This window comes from Calidris pugnax, unplaced genomic scaffold (assembly GCF_001431845.1).
Source record: "Calidris pugnax isolate Ruff unplaced genomic scaffold, ASM143184v1 scaffold70, whole genome shotgun sequence".
In the NCBI taxonomy this organism is placed as follows: domain Eukaryota; kingdom Metazoa; phylum Chordata; class Aves; order Charadriiformes; family Scolopacidae; genus Calidris; species Calidris pugnax.
The window spans coordinates 613317-635876 of record NW_015090862.1 but is presented as its reverse complement, the minus strand read 5'-3'; the positions used below and the strand labels follow the sequence as shown (position 1 = coordinate 635876).

At 40.2% G+C, this 22560-nt stretch overlaps 1 protein-coding gene across 7 annotated transcripts in view; it reads right to left on the bottom strand.

Annotated features, from left to right (window-relative positions):
• Nucleotides 1-22560, bottom strand: part of PEAK1 (pseudopodium-enriched atypical kinase 1) — a 131164-nt gene that overhangs the window by 73345 nt on the left and 35259 nt on the right. For all 7 annotated transcript variants that reach the window (XR_001412328.1, XM_014944399.1, XM_014944400.1 and 4 more), the window contains one exon: nucleotides 10368-10533. The gene's annotated coding sequence lies outside the window, so the exon portion shown is untranslated. The remainder of the gene's footprint in view (nucleotides 1-10367; nucleotides 10534-22560) is intronic.

The window sequence follows — 22560 nt, the reverse complement described above, 5'->3', positions numbered from 1 at the left end:
ATGCTGTGCTTTACAGATTAAAGGGGAAGAATGGAAGTTGGAGTATATATATATTTTTAATGGGAAAATAAATGAAGGTTTTAGGTATCAAGAAATTTTTTACCAATGCAATTTTTCTGACAAAAGTCCCAATCTACCAAAGTACTGCAAGTTGCCATTGCAGAATAGTTCAAGATCATCATTACCACAGATTGGCAGAAGCAAAGAAAAGGCAGAGAAGTATTTCCTTAGACCATGGCACTGGCTAAAGATAAGCAAAGGGAGTGCAAAGGGGAGGAAGAATGTTGATGAAGTATAGTCACAGAGCTTGGGTGATTTTCCTTAAACATGGATAAAATTATTACAATTTTTTGAATACAAGCTTCATAGACTTTAGACTTTCTTTTTATTAAAAGTATTGTCTGTATTGTCTACACACAAACCAGTCATCCCCAGCAAGACCCAGTCATCAGTAAGGGGAAAAAAAAATATTAAGAGGGTACACCATGCCTTGCAATCCTCTCCTTAAGCTTTGTTAGCCTGTGGGTGCTGCTGCTGCTTCAGCTTAAATCTCTCTCTCTAACCCTCCCAAAACATATTTGTTCACTCACACGTACAGATATATCTGTTAGCACCATGCAATCCCTCACAGTGGGGTAACTTCTGCCTGTAGCACACGGCAGGGCATGTCATCACTGAGGAAAACCAGCAAAAATCCTCACAGCTTTCATTTGTTCATGTATTTTTTTCCTCGAAAGTGTTTCTGCAGAAGCATTTCCCTACTTGCACAAGAATGGTGCAACCTTAATTTTGGGAGGATTAACAAAGAAAGCCCTTTCTTCCAGGTTTCTCCAAATCATCTCATAAAACCTTTTTTCATTAAAGAAAATGCACATCAAATATGAACATAGAATACTCAAGTTTTTAATATTTGAGGAACACTATATCTGCTTTTTGATTGAGCATTGTATTTCTTTTCCCTCTGCAAATAAATACTTTGCTCTTCCCATGTTCTTGCTATTTAAAAGGTAACAAATACAGACAATACAGACAACACAAAGTGCTGTCAAATATTGTTTTTATGTGTGTAAATTTGAAGAATCTGAAAATTTAGCTAGACTTTCAAAATTTTCCCCAGAGTTACCCTCAATACTGGAAATAACTTTCTCTATATATGCAAAAAAAGGGAATTGCATTTAACTCTATAAATCACATCTGAGACGTGCGCCTTGTCATCATCTCTCATGACCTTCCCAATTCTGTTTTATACAGCTGAAAGCCCATGTTTTCCCTGACCTAATTCTTAATTCCTTGTTTAATAAACAAGATCATTTGAAGTTTCTCAAGTAGTCAGACTTTGAGGAGACTTCTACAGCTTCATACACTGGGATTTGCCATTTTCTTCCCTTTCTTTCTTTTCTTTCTTTCCTTTCAATCATAATAGAATGTTTTTCTTTTTAAATAAATGTATCAAGCAGTATTTCAAAATTGTCACAAACAAATTGGCTTATCTTCTCTCTTGAACTTTCATAAAACAGTAGACAAATTAAAGATATTTGACTCGCACAGGCTATAAAAAAAGATGCAAATATAATAATTTGAGTTGATGGATCATGCAAGGCAGACTTTAAAAGTGGATTCAGAAGCACTAGAAACACTACTGTCGTAATTGAACTCCATAAATGGTATATGCAAATAAAACTTTAAAAATCAAGTAGACCAGAAAAGAGATACATTAAAAGAAAATACATATGTAATTTCAGATAATGCTATAAAAAAGTAGATCTGCTCTTGAGAAGTGTCCTGGAATCTCTCAGGAGCATTAATGAAATAAGCAGAGTGTGTGTGTGTGTGAGATCAATTAGGAGGAGAATTTTTTATTAAAATACTTAACATTACTTTTGTTAGCACACACTTCACTCGCTTATTTTCAATTCTGGTAAAAACAAGATCCCTTGTGAAAGTGAGAACTTATAGGAAAAGAAGTTGGTGAGAACAAACTTAACATTTCTCTTCTTTTTTCCCTGGAAAAAAAATATCATTTGGATGAAAAATCTCTTACAAACCCTCTTTTCAGGTCACCTTCGGTCTTTACAGAATATATGCATTTATATGAGCTAGAAACAACACCAACAAAAAAAGCAATTTTTAAAAAAAACACCTCTACATATACCCCTCTTTCAAGGTATCATGAATATATTTAGCCAAAATTGCAAACAAAAGAATGCTTGGGACCATAAAAATAAAATTACAGCCTGCTGCAAATGCCATTTTTCTTGCTTTTGAATACATCACGTTGATTCCCTGGTTTCAATTCAACAAAGAAAGATGTGAAATGGCACCGTATTTCCTGATACAACTCCAGGGCTGCATCTCAAACAAACCTGCCATTAACTCACTGCCTCAGCCCCTGGCTCTGGGCTTCCAACACCCTCCCCACGGGACCAGCCACTCCGAGATGCACCACAAAGGTTACCACAAAATCTTCCTGAGCTGGGATAAGAAGAGAAACTGGCAGACTAGACGCCCGCATGGCATTCTCCCTCTGAAATCTGTTCCTAGAACATGTTGCAATAATGCATTTCCTGGGAGAAGAGAACCAGAGAGGTTTAAAGCTGCTGAACAGGTTAATGCCACTCTGAAAGCGAAGGGACAGTCCTCAGCATCAGTGGAGTTGAGAGAACTTTTGTAGAGCTGCAATCTGAGTACTGCAGTGAACACAGTGGGAATGGTAACACCTCCTTCCCTGGCATATCGCTTCCCAAAGGCCAGCAGCCCCTGTAACCCGGAGGGGCTGGCTCTCAGGTACGCTGTACCTACCCCAATTCATTATCCAGTTTGTTCTTTCCTTCCCCTAAAACAGGGAATCCAGCTCTGCTGCTTCTGCGTGTCCCTTGAGCCAAATCACAGACAAGCAAATACACCACCAGCACTTAGGAAGTGAAGTAATACGGCAGGAAGCTGGTATGTATTTTGACTGACCCTATACACAGATTTTATTCACTAGGTAATTATAAAATTCCTGTAAAAATGCTGGTGGATGGCAATCAAAAAAAAAAAAATAAAAAAAATCAGTAACAATTCATGTCATGGGGAAAAATGAAAAAAAAAAAAAGATTTGAGATTGATATTGCATTGCAAATAGTGCATGATTTAAAAAAAATAAAAATGGAGCAATTGTGAATGCTGCGTGTTCAGGAATGACCTCTGTCAGAATGGAATCTCCATTTTTCAACCCTGCCATTTCCCAGCCTTGTCAAACACCCAGTTTCCTGACTCACTCACACTGAGACTACCCTTCTCTGGGGGGTTGCCACAGGAGTATTTACCCGCCCAGAAACCAATTCAGCCTTAAAACAACCACGGCTCAAGTTCAGCGAGCCTGTGTGCCCTGGGACAGAGGGCTCGTGGCTGGACAGGGAGTGGGGACAGCACCCGGGCAAAGCTGGAAGGTTCCAGAGATGTGTCACACCGGGCTCTTCCCACAGCCACGGCCAGACGAAGAAACCTTAATTCAGCAGGAAGCTATAAGGAAATGCTTTAGCTGAATTCTCCTAATCACTGGAGGCAGACACGCAAGCTTAACTTTAATGTCAAGGCACATACACGGGCCGTTAGTCAAAATTTCTTTCCTTTTTAATAGTTTTACCTGCTTTGACATTTTATAACACTAGTATTTTAAGTCTGGTATGGACAAGAATTCACTGATTTTTAGGAAAATTATTTTCAAAAGACTATGCTAAAATTGCTATCATTTGTCAAAGTTTTACTTAAAAGCAAGTATCAAGACAAATGAAATGGATCAAAAATGGAGTACTTCCAAGAACATAAATGATGGCTAAATTAAGTTTGTGACAAGAGCCAATCCACACATTCTCAATGAAGTACCATTTGACCTTCCAATGAGAAAGGCAATAATATAATATGTAAACCTAAAGCAAGAAACTCCAGCAGAAAGCAAACGGAATTGGTCAGAAGAGCCAGAAGACAAAGAAATGCAAGAAGTACTCCTGGCACTGAGTGCGTGGGATGATGGCACAAAATAAACATCAGCTCAGTTAAAATGACAAGAGCTGGAGGGTCAGTCAACAGCACAGGCAGAGCTTGAAGACAGGTCAAAATTTGCAGTGCTCTGATTTTTAAATCTAATTGAACACTGATAAATTTAACAAAACTGGTAGTATTTGCTGAAAAGCCACCTTAAGGCACAACAACACTTGGGGCGACAGTGACACCCGCAGCAAAGGTCTGAGGGCATTAAAAAGAGTCTTTGCCATTTCTCTCCCCTCAAGTATTTCAGGTACTTTTTCTTGTTCTGACTGCAGTTTAAAAATACTGATGGAAACAAACTAGAGCTGTACTAGGGAACTGCAAGAAGCACTGAATATTTTCTGAAATACTATGTTCAAATACATACTAGGCATTTAAATGATACAAAATTCAGCAAGTGTTCAACGGCTCAAGTTTTTTCCCAAAGTTACCCAAAATTCTTTTGCATGTGACTTGCTGTCTCCCTTTTTTCACTGCAGCATCGCTCTTTGAAACCAACTGTTCAACTGCTTCTCCAGTGTACAGACTGAACACACCGGGGAGATTTTGGACCATAACCTGAAGTATCTCCATCTTTCCAAACACTGAAGAAAAGGAAGATAATTTCTTTAAACTCTTACTAGAGAGAGGCTGGGCACTGAGTGGCTTTGGCAGCTGGAGCCGTATAAACCAGCCACAGGCTGGCAACAACCCGTGCTGTGTGATATGGAACCAGGTGAGGACAGGGGACAATGGGCAGTGATTGTGACTCTAGTCCTGGCTTGGCATCGGACTAACAGTTCAGCTCAGCTGCAGCATCACTTCAGGCTTCAAAATAAGACAGTATTTTCTCAAAAAAAAAAAAAAAAAAAAGGATTAAAGGGCTGATACTGAAGTTCAGCGTCAGGCTTAACTCAGGAGTTATACACTGTGTTGATAGAGGAACTCGTGTGAAAAGGGAGAACCTGAGGAGCTTCAATTCTAAACTCTCTCACCAGAGAAAAATGTTTACTTGAAACCTTTAGTTAAAGAAAAACGAGACAAAATAGGGTAGTAAAGTACCACCAAAACAGTAATGAGAAAGGAGTCCCACAGTAACACGCACAACTGAAAACCCACTCCTGAGAAACGGTCCAGTGGGAATACACAGAGGTAACAGCAATAAAGGGGGAATCCTGGATCCAGCCCAAGAAGTGCTGCTGGACAGGAGCAATGGGAAAGGTGGGTGCAGAGCACAGGGCCACAGCCACAGGGCCCAATTAGCTAAAGAGATCATCCAGGGTCAAATGACCTCAATGAACGTTATGCTTCAATAAACAGTTACCAAAGCTACAGAGAAATCTGCTAAATGCTCCTCTAGAAAATTATTTTAGTGCATGTTAGTTCAGAATAAAACTCCAAATTGGAAAAGCTGAAGTGACAAGTTACTTTTTCAGACATTTTACTCCTAAAGGCAAATTCAGGGACAGAGGAATTGACTGTCATAGAAAAGTAAGAGTGCTCCATCTGAGCAGGATAAATTAACTGACAGCAAGTATTAAGTGACCACAATAAACCTCATCTGAGAAGGGAAGGTGTGACTCAGCTGATGACATTTGAAATAACAGAGGGAACAAACTGCAGATTAAGCAAAGTAGCCAAATATCAAAGATGTTGAGAAGAAGATCAGCAGGATCATAAACACCCGAGAAGGTCCCCAGAGAGGACAGAAATGGCTCACAAGATGCCAGCAGCCTGGCAGACCTGCCCCAAAGTCCAGCTCCTCCATCAGCTTGCTCTGCCAGCGGCCCAGAGCACAAAGGCACCAACAGCAAGACCTTATCCAAACCCTCTCCCCACCTCCAGCAATTTGCTGTTAGGAGACTTCCTGAGAAAGATACGGCATCTTTGTGCTTAATAGCCTTGCATGGAATTTTCCTTCATACATTTATCCAATTACCTTTTGAACCCATTTACAATTTTGTATCCACAACATCCTGTGGAAGGACATTCCACAGCTCAACAGCTTTGTCTGAGGTACCTTTGTGCATTTGTTTGGAGCTGCCAGGTTCTTGTTGGGAAAATAAAAAAAAAGAAAAAAATAGAAAACAGATAAGAAACTTGTTCCTTTGTATCACCTCGATTTACTTTTTCCTGTGCTGCTATGATTTGTGATTTCTTTTCCAGGCTCCCTCAACCTGCCTGCCAGCGTGAAGTGCCCTGATGTAGGTAATCATTCCGAGCGGATGCAGCTCCGTACCTCCGGCTCCCCGCCCTGCATTCCCCTTCTGCATCCTTCTCAAGTTCCACTGTGTCACGTTCACGTGTGTTTGAGCAGAGGGTGAAAGGATTTTACAGGAGTGAGAACAGAGAGGCACGTTTAAAGGTAGAGAAATTTTTTTGGGGGAAAAACCACGTAGGAAATAAACGAAGGTTCACTCTGATGAAGGTATTTGCAGGCAACAGAACTGTCCAAGCATTATTAAAACAAGATTTAAAACAAGGAAAAAATATTTTCCTGTGCCTTTGTGCTGAACTCATATCTGTGTGCTCTGTTTCCCCCCTCAAATGAGCACTTTGCTGCATTTGCTATCCCATCTATAAAGGCAGGGCCATGCTGGAGGCAGCACTGATGAGCCTCCGTGTTGGAGTTAGCTTTGTATTTAGTGAGGAAAGAATAGAAGTAACAGGAGTGAAACAGATTGCAAATAAACAGGCAGTGGGTGGTAAAGGAGAATGAAAATTGATTACTAGTCATACTTCTAAATTTGTAAGTGTAATACCTGGAACTTACGTTTCTTTTCCAGCATTAAAAGCCAACTGGGATCTTTATTATTCACTTCCAAAAGTACGAACTATTCCCAAAACATCAGAGGAAGCATTTTTTGAGCTCATTTCAGCGGCTGGGCTCTGAAAAAAGGCTCCCCTGGGACTTGGGATGCCCTCAGGTCGCTGGTGCCTGGACCGAACCACTGTGGAGCAACCTGTCAGAGGCACCACATCTCTCCTCCTGATGGTGGTACGGCAGGAAACGCCTCGTTCCAACTGTTCTTCCCTAACTGAGCGTTTAATGAACTCCAGCTGAGGTCAGGTAAGGTCACTGCAGCACAGTCCCCCTGGAGTAAACATTGTGTGTTAAGAAAATGCTTCACAGTCCCCCCCCAGCCCCGGCAGGCTCTGCACACACACACAGAGTTCCCCTCTCTTCTGTAGGCGGCTACACAAGGTCAAGTGTGAGTGCAAGAGGCTTGGGTAGTTCTAGGGACTGCTATTGTTCATCTGCTGCTATAAAATGCATTCTACGAATATCTTTGAGTAACTGCCTACTTCTAACCTCCAGTATCTCAAATACCAAAGAGTCTATTATTGAAAAAAAAAACCAAAAACCAAACCAGAAATCCTACAGGAGACACACACGAAGCGTATTCCACACAGAAATTTTAGGGTGTATTTCTTCAGATCAAAACTGTGCTCATAAATGCTCTGAGTTGCCCTACAAACGTTGGTTTCCATTATTTAATAAAAACTACCTGCAGGTGTCATTCATGAGAATATTTTAATTTTTGCAGTCAGCCTAAGCAGTTTCAATTTTTTGTTGTTAAGTTGCAGCAAGTATAGTCCAGATTTTCCCAAAAGTAAGATAGAGGAGAGTAAAAAAAAAAAAGGTTTTTGTAGTGCTACTGCATCACAACTGAGCTTTCCTGCTTAGGAATTCACTTTTATAATTGAATTTTTGCTGTCTTCATAAAATCCCTCTAATTTGGCAGAGTTATGACGGTTTGAAAAAAAAATATATCAATTTTTGCATTTTCAGTAGACTATACGAAGTGTTGGTAAAATCCAGTATTTACTAAGTACATTTCAGGAGGCTGGGAAATAGGGAAGGGGTATTTGCCCTAGATCAAAGCAGGACAAGCCTGGAAGAAACACCAGGTTTTCCACACATGACTCTACTTAAAAATATGCACATAAATGGGAGAAAATCCACTGATATTTACACTGATCTAACACTTCCAATATGTTAAAACTTTTCAGCACATGCCTTCGTACATGTCATACTGCTGTGAACAGCTACAGAACCCTTGCAGGCAGTGGGTGCTGTGCAAGGTTTGGGGTGGGGAATCCCTCACATCCCTCCGCTGCCCGCTCGGCAGAAATGGATCAAACTGGGAGCCACGGCTCAGCCACCATTTTCCCACTGTTCTTCTCCCAAACCCCATCTGCAGGCCGTTTTTCTATCAAATGAGCTGGTTAAAATTCCTTCTCCTTTTTTCCTTTAAACCTAAGGGAATCTCAGATAGTCCAGCACTAACCGACAGGAATTTATTTTAGCCATTTATTTAAAATACCACTGGTTTTGTACTGCTGCAGCTTAACAGCTCAGATTGATTCCATGCAGTCTTCTTTCACTTCACCTTTTTCAGATACATGCATTAGAGCTCGCTGGGTGCTGAGAAGTATGGCTGAAAGAGTGATTTCCCTTATTTTCTTTTAGGCTCAGAGTTTTAAGCATTACATAAAATGTATACAGACAGCAAAGCACCCACCATTGTGAAAATAGCTCCTTAAAAAGTAAAAATATTTAGAAATGTATACTAAGGTAACCATAAATCCTCTTTGCCTTTGTAATTTCAGAAAATTGGAGGTGATTGTCCTTACATCAGGGAAGCAAACCAATTAGTCCTCGATCTTTGAGGAAGACAGTACTTAAGCACTAAAAATGTGTGTATGCATACTGAACTCACATTCCTTTTCCTCTACCAGATACCACTCTGAATAAAAGCATCACACTTGTCAGCGTTTCCCTCCGTGCCAGAGGGCTGAGAGGGAACTTGACCTGGATAGAATTGCTTCCTACACTTTGTAAAGTGACCTAACGCATCCCTTGGTTTCGTGCAGGCTGAGTAGCTGCACACAGGCTGCTGCACATACTCAAACTTTGCATTTAAAAAGAAACTAAAAATATATATTAAACATGTTTTTGCTGCCTGTGGCTTGAGAACATCTCTTACAAGAAAACAACAGAATAAAAAACAACGGAAAATTGTTGGCTGTAACAGGGCTTGCAGGGAATAAAATTTAATATGGTTTACATCTATGTGTGGGAGAAGAAAGGCAGAAGACAGAAGCCATGACAGCTAATGCTATCACAACACGCTCCCCAGAAAGAGACCACCTGAGGAGCAGAGTGACAAAGCCACCCAAACCCAATAGTCTCTGCTTCATTGCCCATCACACACGCTTCCTTCTGAGTTTCACAAGCTAAACTTAAACTAAAGGTTCCTGCTTCACAATAAAGATCAATGGCAAGAAGTATCCAGAACATGCATTAGGGTCCTTCCTCCTTTTAGCAGAAAGTCCTGAAGCTATCGGTTTGTAAGCTAAAGGAAAAGTGTTCTTTCCTCTGAATTCTGAGCTATTCACTAGCTTACACTAGTGTTTCAGCTTGGCTCTGCACCTGGTACTTCTTAGGTAAAAACTGACATGGAAATCCAAGGGTGTGGAGGTGAAAGATGCAAATTGGAATTATAATCTGCTGATTTGAAATGGAAGCAGGAGCTCCTGGGCTGAGATGTGGGCACTAATTCCCTGGCTGCAATAAGGAGAAGTAGAGGCACCGAGACGGCTTCTGCAGCGCAGAATAGTAAAAAATGCCAAAGGATGGAGAAACTGAGACATGAATATCCTCTCAATTATTTCACAGAGATTTCACACCTGAACCAGAGCCTTGATCTGGCTTACCACATGGCCAGAGCATCATCTGCTGTGCAGCACTTTGGTCACTGAAGCCAGCAGTGCCCTGGAAGAGCTGTGGGGCAAGGATCCCGGCCACAGGGGCAGAAGGGCATGTGGCCTGACCTGGATGGAGCTCAGCAGCTGCTGGTGACAGCAGGTGACCAGTACCCAGGAGGGGACTTCTCTCTTGTGCCATAGCAGCCTACTAAACAGTGAGCTCTCTGACATGCAGAATGAAGGTAATATATGTACTGTGTAATAACCACTTCTTCCTCTGCCCTGTTATTCAACACAACCTCAAATTAAGCATCCTTGTTTTGACTTTCACTGGTTATCTGGACTTCAAAGAGTTTGCCAACACAACTATACATCTCAGCTTGCTTTCTCACTTCAGAAAAGTTGACTGCAACCGTAACTGGATTCCTCCTTGGTATAATACACTCTATAATAACTTTTTCCTAATTATCATCATCTAAAATCAATGTAATTCCAGGAATTTTAGGACTGCTAACAGAACCCGAGCTTTGTTTCAGTGCTACAGGTTACGCAGCACAGCAGACAGCCTTTGCAACAAAAGGCCAATAGTTAAGACACCTGACAAACACAGCATTAATGGTATAAGCAGCACTCCTTATCTGCGTTACCTGTATCATGGGAGTGAAGTCACCCAACGCTGTCCTTGCAGATGAAAGGCTGAGGGTTCACTCCTTGCCCTGCCTCCGCTGCCAGCCACGCCGTTCTGCTTCCTCTTCTGTGCCCATCAGCTCAGCCACGCAGCAGAAAACCATCTACTCTTGCCAGGCCGGTGTTCTGCAAGGGAGTGAATGACATCAGCTGACAAAGATCGGAGGTGGCAGCACCAAGAAAGATCTGAGGTGGTAGCAGCAACGTGGGAGGGGAGGAAGGGGAAGGGCAGAGTTCTCAGGAACTTCCTCAGCAGCAGCAAGCTGCTAGATTGGATTATGTCCTTACAGATAACTTCGCCTGGAGAATACTTGGAGTTACAACATTTATCTTAACGCTATCACCGTTATCTGCAAGCCATGCAGTAGTGCAAGCACACGAACGACTGTAGTTGCAAGTCCAAGTCCGTCTCTAGCACTAGAGAAAAATGGAAAGTAAGTGGAAAAGCTGATAGCCAATACTTGACCCATGAGGAACCCTTCTTCTCATCTGCCCCGACAGACCCAAAGTTGAGTGAACGGAGCCTCATCGACACGAACACCGCAAACCTGTGGTGTGGTTCCGTACCACATGGGACGCTCAGCCAGGGACCCACACCCCTGCCCTTCAACTACCAACTCCTACTGTGTTCCTGAACAAGGCTGCAACCTGCAAACCTGCTGGCTTACACAAATCGCACCCAAAAACCTTGTTTCAGTGAAGTAAACTTCAGCAATCAAGTAGTTTAGCCAAGCCTCATCAGCATCGCTGGTACAGGTACGCTCTATTTACTCGAGAGTACTTTATTGATTTAATTTAACTTAGTAAGGAACTGACCTGGGCTAAATCAACACAAGGATTCGAAACAAGCACAGGAATATGCACTAGTAAGTGATAGTCATTTTTAATTAAACCTGCTCATGCTTTTTTGTTTTTCTCCTGAATTTACATAACTTATTTTTAGGCAAAACCTTAATTTTTAGGCTGTGGCTCCATAATAATTTTTTTCAGCAGCAGAACAAACTTAAACAACTCCCACCTTTTCTCCCCCAGCTGTTTGTTCCTCTGCCAGCCTAACCACCCAAAACAACATTGCTTTATGCTGGCAGTTGGTCTTTTTTGGCAGGGTTTTCCTCCTCCAGCTGAATCACTTCCCTGCTTCGGTTCACCAGGCGGCTGCACAAACACAGGCGCTGGCACAGCACCGGAGGCAGCGCAGAACTGGAAATGAATGGCCAGGAAAGGATGGGAAGTGGGGCTTGACCGGGCTACTGTGCCACCACAGATGTGAGCCCAGCTTTAATTGGCTTTCTCAGCTCCACGTAAGCTAAAGAAACTTTAAGAGACAGAAAGGAACAACTTAACACTAAAAGCAAGGGAGGGAAATGACAATGATGAGTAAGGCAGATTCTGAGTGATGGTATTTAAATGGTTAAGTATTGAAATGATGGCTTTTAAGTACTCCACAAGTCACAAAAATTCTACATTCCAGAGAAAATTTAAACATATTTCCCTTAGCCAATGCAGATACACTACCTGATGTCAAAGTCTTCAGAACAGTGCCATGTGAAGTTACCCAAACTAATGACTTACTGCTCAATGCAGAGAAACATTTCTAGATTCTGTCAGATTCCAAGTTTGGCCACATGATCCTCTCAAATGGATAAAGAAAAAAAGCTCATGTGAATAAGGCCATTGCAGAGTAACGTTATTCTGAAAATTCATGGGGAAAAAACTATCAATCTGGTTAAACACCAGAGTTTAAGAAAATGTCTTAATTTAGAATTAAAAGTGTTCTTGGTAGAGGATGGGGATGGGTACAGAATCTAGTATTTAATTTCTGCAGACAATATGCTTTGGTGTTTGCAAGTATGTTCTCGAGGATGCCAAGCTGCCTGCTTGACGAGTTACAGAAGGGCTAAGCAACATCCTGGCAGTTGTTAGAGCAAGCAACCAACTTGTCATCTGAGGCTGGTACACACCAGCATCAAGCCCCATGAATGGAAGGGTTTTCCAAATTTCCAATGAGTGCTGCAGTCCCCCGGGCAGGATGACAGGGACAGCTAGCTGCCTGGGAGCCAGGCTGTAAGAAAACCCTTCCCAGTCCTCAAAAGCCAGTTCAGGAGGTCAAGCTGGCTCGGAAGGCTAACATTTCCATGGTCCCTGCTCCTGAGAAAGTCCACGTGGCCAAGTGCCACGGAGCTTCACATGCTGACAGCTTACAGATAGGACGTACTGGAGGCCTAAGAAATGATCGAGCAATAAATCTAGGCAGAGATCCTTTACAGTCTCATCTTAAGCTCAACGTTGAAATTACTCCAATGGGACATTTTGACATCATCAAAATGTTATAGGAGCTTGGCAGAAAACTTCTGAGCTTCTCAATGATAAATATGGTTGACAAAGAAAACCAGAGAAAGACCATCCAAAGTGTCCCACATCTATTAGATACTTATTGCCATTTGGCTGCCTCAAAGCAGTATTTGTTTTCCTATGATTTTGTCACTAAATGTCAAAGAGGTCAAGACAAGCAATTGCAAAAAGAAAGATTTAACTCTGTTTTACAGTAAGCATTATTGTGCTACGGTAACTAAGAAAGCTCATGTTTCAAACTGAAATAGAAAGGTCGGGATATACTTCAACAGTCAGTTAAAAGCAGTTTGCTTCTCCACATTCTGATTTTATTCCAAGTGCAGCTGTGTCAGAGTTATGACTGATTCCATGTACTATTTTTTTTTTTTTTTTATTTCTTCACACTCAATTAAACCATCTGGAATTTCAGTGACCTCTGAAATCATTTACACTCTTCACTGCTTTAACCTGGCAGGTCCCTCTAGCTAGAGCAGGTGGCCTGCAAACCTGCAGTCCATACACTGTTTTGTGTTTTGTGATGTGCCTGGCATGTCACAGATGTTGAGACATAAACAATCACATAGAAAAACAATAAACATTTAACAGAAACTTCAGCATTTATTTTAGCACATCATCTAAGCTATGCTGTTCAAAAAAGTTGTTCATAAACTATAGTTTTATACTAAGTTTTGATGACTAAACAGGTTTTTTTATTCCAACAAACTGGAAGTACAATGGCTGTAGTAGCTGATTATATGCTGGAAATGACAGATATTCTGTCCAATATAACAGTTAACTAGTCCACGGGGTTTCAGCAGTTCTAAGCATACAGTGGTGGAAGGTCCCATGCTTATGACTCATGCTACAATTTTTCTCTCTCCTATTGTTTTGCAAATTCTCTGCTTAATCTAAAATCCATTTCAACTAGAAGCTTCCCTGCTCAGTGGAAACTTGAAGATAATATATTCCAAATGAGGGATGTTTTGAAAGGGTGTGTCTCTACAACATTTTAACTCAATCCCAATCTGGGCTGGCACGACCCTACCCTGAGCTGCTGCCCCTTCCTGTGTAGGTACAGGGATGCCTCAAAGCATGATCCCACAGCAACCCAGTTCAGGAGCTGAGCGAGCTGGAAACTGTGCAAGAGAGGTTTCTCTGAGGAATCAGAGGGAGTGGGCATGTGGCAGTGGGGTGGGAGGGAAATAGGACATGTCACACAATAAGGCTGTGGCAGCACAGATTTAGCTAGGCTTAAGTGGAGACATACCACCAAGAGTCATTAATCATCCTGAACGAGCCATGTCTTGAAGGAAATTGGCATTCTGAGGTTTGGGTTTCATTTTAAGGTATTGATTTATTTTCATAAAACATTTTAAATCTGTACATTAGCAGAGAAGTTATCCTACGTATACTAGTAATATATTCTCTTAATGGGATACATTATAATGAATTTTTGTCTCTATAGATCTTTAAGAGCAGATTCAAGCTTCAAGGATTATGAGTTCAGTCAGAATAATGCCTTCTTCCTCTGCCTTATGGCTGGCAATAAGGCTCTAAAAACTGGTTTTGATAATATCTAGGATATTACAGCAGCCATGCTGCAATGTAGGCCTCTCTGCTGCTTCGTTGCTTTAGCTTTGCTCAACAGCCCGCTTTTGTATGGTAAAACAGTGATAGAAATTACAATATATTGATGAAGATATGCAAATTAAAACTGTACTGCTTTTACAGGAATATGCTTCAGATTATATCTGAGTTATATATTCAGATTATATCTGAGTTATAATAAAAATCTCGTGGGTCTGTAAGAACAGTAGGCGGGGTGCAAAAGAAGATTTAACCCACTTCCCAGTGATAACTTTTCCTGCTGAGCACCCCATGGCATCAGCCCATCAAACAAACGGCTCTTCAGCAATAAATGCACTAAAGGGCAAATCTTTTAACATCACCTTTGCATGGAAAGTATTTCAATCAGCCTACCACCACCCTTTTTCAGACAGGGAAATTCCCACCAAACCATTAATAATAAATGCATTCAGCTATCAGTCCAGCTACTAATGAGTAGCTTTTAGCAGACAGCGCCTATTCACAGGAATCAGGTCTGGAAGATGAGAGCAAAGTCCTTAATAATTTACAAGACTCATTAATCTTATCCCAAAAGACAAACAAACAGGATTTGATATCTACTCAGATTTCCAGACCAAATCAAGATACAGCATTTCAGAAGCCATTACCAGTTAATAAATACTCTTGAAATTCTTCTGTGGGGTAACTTGTCAGCCAAAGAATTATCCATCTTTAAAAGCCCATATTATTAGAGACAAAACATCGGGAACTTTAAGAAACTTGCCCTGTTGAAAATTAGATTTAAAAGTTTTGAAACTTATTCAATATGGCAGATACTAATGATCATTAAAATTTGCTATTTTAAGTAGACAATATGTAGGTCTAGTCTGCTTGTACATAGGATAAATTATGAGTACTCTACACAGGTTAAGGAAGCCCAGAGACAGAATTCCATGTTCAACATCAAATACTTGCTTTGATGGTACAATATGGAGAAGCAGGAGAGGGGAAATAGTCTCATCCCAGGCCTACACACTCAAGCTCTGTACTTGGCTGTACGGGTGGGGTGATCCATAGCCCCTCTGGGTATGAGTTGCAAAGGGCAACCACAGTGATTGGTAAGAGTACCTCGAAAAGAAGAATTATTATGTAATACCTAGGTCTGCTCGTTACAGCCAGAACTGCAGGGTAGGTCTGAAAACCATAAAACTCAACCCTAATACAAGTTACTTAGTTTTCTTGGTGCCTCCTGCTATGCTCTTTACTTCCAGAAAACTGCTTTTAGCCCTGTGCAAACGCTCACTGGTAAAGGAGGGTTTGCCTACAGAGAAAAGTTATCTAGATAGATCTCCTGCATCTGATCCCATACGTCTTCTACTCTTTCTTCTGTTTTGAAGTCCTGCTAGATGAGATAAGGTACATGCTGGAGCAGCTGGCTGGGACACCCAGCCCTGCTCTGTGGGAAAGGAGGGAGGTGCTGGGTTCTCCCACCACCTTGGTCCCCAGGCCTAGGACAGGAGCTGGGGAGCTTCAGGTGCTCCACCTCATTTCTCACACCATTTAGATCAATCATATGCACTTAAATCCATAGGTCATGGATGGGGATTTTTTCCAGACATTTTATAGGAACTACTTTATATGAACTTCCCTTCCTTATCTACATAACTAGCAAGATCTCCCTTCCACCTACAAAATCAAACAAAATCAATGAGCAGAATTACTGCTACATAACTAGCAAGATCTCCCTTCCACCTACAAAATCAATGAGCAGAATTACTATGTGATACAGGAGAAAAATGCTTCAAAACCAGATGTGCCTTAGAGCCCAAACCTGCTATATTCCTTCAAAAAGCAGGACATAGAACACCATTTTACTGTAGATCATTCCGAAATGGCAGTAATTAAGGAACGTGTTATTTCCTTAACTGCAATTTCCTTTTTATAAAGCACCCCTTTACTCACATCACTTTATATTAGAAACAGTGAACCACAGCACTCCACTGCCTTTTCAAAGCTAATTGTGTATGACACTTGCTCTTTCTTAAACTTGGCTTTTACCACACTAAGGTTCACCTACCACTTAAGGCCCTTAAACAGCATGTCCTAACACAAGGAGTGTTCCAGCTGATCAGGCTATTTGATAACATTTTGAGGCTACAACGAGAAAAAAAAGGCCACTTAAAAATTATAAAACAGAAGGAACTTGAAATAAACCAGGGAAAGTATAACCAGAAATTCTTTAAAATAGTCAGTATTGATGCAGATTGTGAAAAGAATAATGGTTATCTTCCTGTAAACAGGTAGTTTTTACTGAGGTTTTGTATCGCATCATCTTTTGAAACAGGACACACAGATTAATGAATAGGTAAAACCTATTTAAATTTTCTTTTAGCAACTTTGTATCCACTTAAACCCAATTAAACTCAGACCAACTAATTCCAGGCAGTTAAGAAAAACATCTTAGAAGAGAAGTGATTTGATGGGGCAAAATTATTATTTCAGTGCATGCTCTGGGACATGTTAAAGATTAACTATTACCAACTTGTGTTCATGGAAGGAAAATCAAAAGATGTCCTGTTAAGAAATACAGTTTTTCCTTCTGGCTTTTATGAGGTTGTATCAAGTTCATGATGCATAAAATCTTAATTGCTACAAAATAAAAACTTGTATATGTTAATTTGCCAGTCCAACACAACTGCATGTCTGAGCCTACAAGTGCCACTCCCTGACCCACACAATTCTGGCTAATTAAACATCATTATTTTTAAAAAAGTTACCAACCTCCATTCCTCGTTGTCTGTAAACCAGCAGCTCCACCTACATTTGTTCATCCAGAATGTCCCCTCTTACGTGCCCTCTGCCCCATGTAGCTCAGGATGACTTGGAGCATGTCAGAGGCTCCCAGTACCTGGAAGCCAGGCTCCCACCAGTGCTCCCCACCGCTCAGCTGGGACATCACCCTGTCACTCCTCATGGACAGACGGACGGACAAACTTAGGCTGTACAGCTGCTGAAGTGTCAATACCATAAGAAAAGCAAGTATTGCCAGATGAACAAGCCTTGGTTTTTTCAACACGAAGAAATCTTTAAGGTTACTTTTAATCAAAAGTAGTACACTGAGAGCAGTAACTACTGGAATTTATCTGGATACACATTCAGCACACACTGTATTTCAGTTTCAAACCTTTTTTCCACAGAAAAGTGATTTTTTTAATTTTTGAAAGACCATTCTGTCTCCAAAGAGACCATTAGGATCAGTTTTCCATTCTAAACAGAAATTCCTATCTTCTCAAACAGCTCCAGCTCCTCCAAAATAACCAAACCATCCTGAGCTTTCTAGCATACCTACCTGCCAAAAGAAACACACGCTTCTAAAGAAGGAACAGGAGAAAACCAAGAAGTATTATTTAAGGGCAATGGAGTTAGAACGAGCAAAAAATATCATTGCTTTTCTTGGAATTACAATTATTAAAGTTTTAGCCTAGAAATGCTCTTTTTTAATTAGGCTATTAAGATGAGCTGCCTTTACCCATTTGTTGTTTCCACAGATTGTTATCTTTAAAGATCAGTTATCTGCAAGTTAGAAATGTTCTGTGTTAAGACTTTAAAGATGCCTGTTTATGCACATGAATGCTATCCTGAATTTTCGTAAATCAATATTTCCCAAAGTTTTGGGTTTCTTTTTTTTTTTTTTTTTTTTTTTTTTTTTTTTTTTTTTACATCAAAGTCTCAGCCCTGAGTAATTTTGATTTAAAAATCTTAAAGTTAGGCACTACCCAAAACACAGTAATGGCCCACATGCACCAGCTATTTGGCCTTATATGCAGCTAAGGCAGACACAAACCATATGCACTTCCATGGAGCAGAGTCTGAGCATGCACCAGAGTATCTAACATTTCACCTTCCCAGCTTGCAAATTACTCAGAAGGGAGTTGTGCAGTTATGAACCTTATTTTTCACATGTGCTCCTCTCCTCATCTCAGACACTAAAAGTTTTAGAACAACTTTCTCCTCCGTAACAGGTCAGAACATTTTGACTACAGACCACACACAAAAGGCACAGCTTTACAGCTCAAGTATTTCAAAGGCTACCAAGATGCTGCTGTTATAAATGACACGGGTCACTGTGCTTTCAGCTGCCTTCTAGGAACTGCCAAGCTAAGAATGCCAAAAAACCCGCAGTGGAAAATAGGGTTCAGAATTCACATTTATTGGCTAGAAAGTCACAGCAGAGAAACATTAATTTACAAGGTACATATAGAATACAGGATATAAGTTACCCCTGAAGAGTCCCATGCTTTCTTGTAGAGAAAGGTGAGAGAGATTTGTGTACAAATTACTTTTTCAACTGGCTTTCAGGTCAGTTTCACAGTTCTATTATATTTCCTTCATTAGATATTTTCTTCATTAAATTATTGGCAATCTTTATTTTTCTTTCCAAAATGGTGGGGAATTTTTGTGTCGTAGTGGTTGGTTTTGTGGTTTTTTTTAACAGGGTAAGGTATGTACTCCCTGAGGATCTTAAGTTACTTCATCCCTATAGATTAATTTTCTCTATTTTTACTCCTTTATAACCCATTCCTCTGTTCAAAGAGATTTTTCTCCCCCAGTGAAAAACGAACATAACATCAAAGATGTAATGCTACACTTTTCTCAGTAGCAAAAGAAAGTGAGATATGTGAGATATTGGGTCTTTTATCGTGGAATTTGATACGGTATTTTGTGGTCTAATTTATGGCACAAAATCTTACAAAAGTTTGACATTCTATTTTTTATGATTTGCTGTTACTGTATACAGCAATGAAAGTTTTTTATGAAAATAACCCTGATGTTAAATTCTCTACTTTAAACATAACACATAATGTAAACTCTCCTGCAAATGCCAGTCTTTCTATCTGTGGGAACACAAAAGCTCATCTTAGTACTGGTCCCTCTTTCCTCTGTTGAAGAAAGCACTGAAATCAAATAGGAAACACTCTGCAGCACAATTGTTGAGGTGTTCCTGAGGGACAGTTACAGTTTCATGGCTTAATCACTCCAACTTTCCATTTTGTTAATAATGTAGCTGAATAAAAACGATCTGATACTACTTCTGCATTCATTTTAATGAGTCCCTGGAAAGAAACTCCTGGAGTGAAGCATGCCCAGACCTCCTCGATAAGCGGGACAATTTCTGCACAAATATTTGAAACATCTTCAGTTTATATGAATGAATAGCATCTTTTTGATCCTGAATCCCTACTTAACTTCAAAGAAAAAAAAGAGAAAGTTTTACAGAAAGTTTCTTAGTGAAATATGAAAATCAGTGCCTGAGCTAACAAAATCCTCCAACCTCAGCTTCCCCTTCCAAGTCTTAGTATATTAATCTCCTTTCCTTTCAGCTGCTCCAGTTCTTGCGTAACAATGCCATTTCCTGAATTCAAATCTCCACAAATAAACCTTAAAGCTGAATAATACTTTATTAAGCTCGATGAATATTCCCTTAAGCAGGACATCCTTTTAAAACTGGGGTACACTGTCACAATTCAGCATTATTTTCTTCACACGTTCAGAGTAAGAATCAGAAGCACTGCAGCAACCAACAACCTAAAGATCTCACTGAAACATAAAATTACTACACTCTCCCGAGGAGATTTTTAACAAGCTACCAATGTTCTGTTTAAATTCTCATCACTCCATATCGCAGACACTTACTTCTCTGTGGATATGTATTTGGGCAAGCTCCTAGGGAAATCCTGTACGGCTATTTTTAGAGGAAGAAAAAGCACACTGCTACCATCCTCTGCCTCTCTCTACAGCATGAAACCACACACCTTTCCCAAGCATTCAAAACCATCAATGTTTAAACCTTAACATGAGTTGTTATTCCAGTAAAATTTGAAAATTAAAAAAGTATTTGATCTATGAAATATGCTCAGTTTGGATCTGTCTGCTAGCTATAGGTAGCTCCTTTCCTTCCTGGTATTCTAGTGAAAAAGCTCACTAAAGGCTAAAACCAAATAATTACTGTGTTCAAGCTCCTACCTGAGGCCGGGCTGGAGTTGCTGTGTGTTAGATGTTATCTACACTGTGCTACCTGAAGTGTGACTTGTAGGATGAGGAGGATGGCAGTTGATGGCAATAAAGATTGTAGATGGACATGGTCCAGAGAAGACCTTTGACTAGAAGTGCATCACAAGCAAGGAAAAAATAAATCATCTTGAAGAGCAGCTACTATGGGGGAAAAATGTACTGGAGTTCAGAGGGCAAAATTTATTTCACAATTGGATTCATTAAAGCAAACTATTCACTATCTCAGCTTTATCATTTACTCAAGACCCATGAGATAGCTTTTCTCAAAGGGGCTAGAGATTAAAATCAGTATTACTAATAAAAGATTCATTACCTGTTGTAGGTTTAACATTTAAAAAATGTCTTTCTACCAATCCCTAGTGAAAAATACTGAATGACATTCAACAGGACAAGACAGTGTTTTGCACATTAAAACTATAAATATTTGATGCATAAGTAACAGTAAGGACTTAAGGAAGAACCAAAAGGACACGGTCTTTCGATGTCCCTAGTCTACCTCGGTGACAACTTAAACATTTTTTTTTTAATCAGCCACACAGCAATATGCACATTAGTCTGCCCCAAAACATGATGGAGCAAGTACTCAGTGCCTTTATAATCTCAATTATTTAGCACAGCAAGCGAATGCTGAGACCTTCTTGCCATGGCAAGAAGAAATGCCAAGTAGCAAAAACAGCTGAGCCAAAACCATTCCATGCCAATCCAGCCTGAGCAGCGCTTTGCTAAGGAACGAGGAACAGAAACCAGTGCAATTTTAAAAAACTGATCTTGAAATTATACCAGCCAGGAAACAGCCTTACAGCTCTTGGAGAGGTGCCACTATGATCAGCATCTCAGCACCTCCCTCCCCATGCGCTCCTTGAGATAAGGCCTCTAAGATGAACCTGAACAATCAACCGAAATGGAAGGGAAGAAAATAGAATGACAGATTAGATCTTAAGGTATACCAATCTAGCTAAAATAAATAAAATAAATGGAACTCTGAAAACAAAATTACAGTTTAATCCACTGTATTTCAGCTCACTGTGTTATACTGACATCTCTAATCCCTAGTATCATATGAGTCTTGACATCTGTACCAAAGTTTTAATCCGAAGCTAAAAATTGAGTGAAATTTACATAGTATGATTACAGCAGTGTAGAAAACATGAACGGCAGAGCCTTTTTTTAGCCTGCAAAGTACAAAACATGTTTATAGGGTTTTCTGCTCTGAAATACCCAAATTTATTCAGTAAAAAGCCTACTTTCAAAATGATCTATTACCGCATACTCAAATATGTTTAAAGCAACAAGCTTTTGGGTCTTTGTCTTTTTCTTTAAACAGTATGCAAACAGCAGAGCCTTTCTGAGCCCATCAGCACGTTAACAAAACATCGCTTAAGGTGCAGATTTACAATCTGCATAAGAAGATAAAAATCTGCAGTTTTGGTTGAAGGGACTATCTCTCCACTTCTTTGGCCAAGCGTTCCCAGTTGGAGCTGATGAAAGTGCTCCTGGCTTGTGTAATCAGCTGGATAGGTGCAGTTCCTAATCTGGCTGGAAACTAATCCCCCACATGAGGAAACTTCCATCCAGATTAGGAACTTGATTCAGCTGGTCACATCTGCACAAGTGCTAATGCTGCTGAGACCCCCTCTCTTTGGCAGCACTGCCCAAGATCAGCTTAACACAATCAAGAAACTGCATCTGCCCAACCACGGTTCAGCACCTCGGGGATGGTCACTTGTAAACAGCTTCATGCTTTTAATATTACTCCAAGATTATGCAGAAGAGGCAACTTTCATTTGCTAGCATGTCATTTTGTCTTTTTTGCAAGTTATTAGGCTGAGAGCAAAAACTTCTTTTCAAAGAAATTAAATATTCCACAGCATTTTTCAGTTCTGTGCTTATGCCAAGCAATACCACCATGCCAAGCGATTCAAAGTTGAAAGGTTCAATAAAATATATTTCAACTCGGGAGAAAAAAACGTATGTGTAAAGTAGTTTAGGGAAATTTTTTTGTGAATCGTTTTGGTCATGAAACTGACATTTTTCACTGCAAAAACTTCTATCCACCTTTTCTAAACATGAACAAATAGATGTGTTCATTTCCAACCCAAGTCTTATCTTCCACTTAAAATTTTCCAGTGACCTCAAGCACTTCCATTTCCCCATGAATCCCAAAAGGATAATCAACAGCACAAA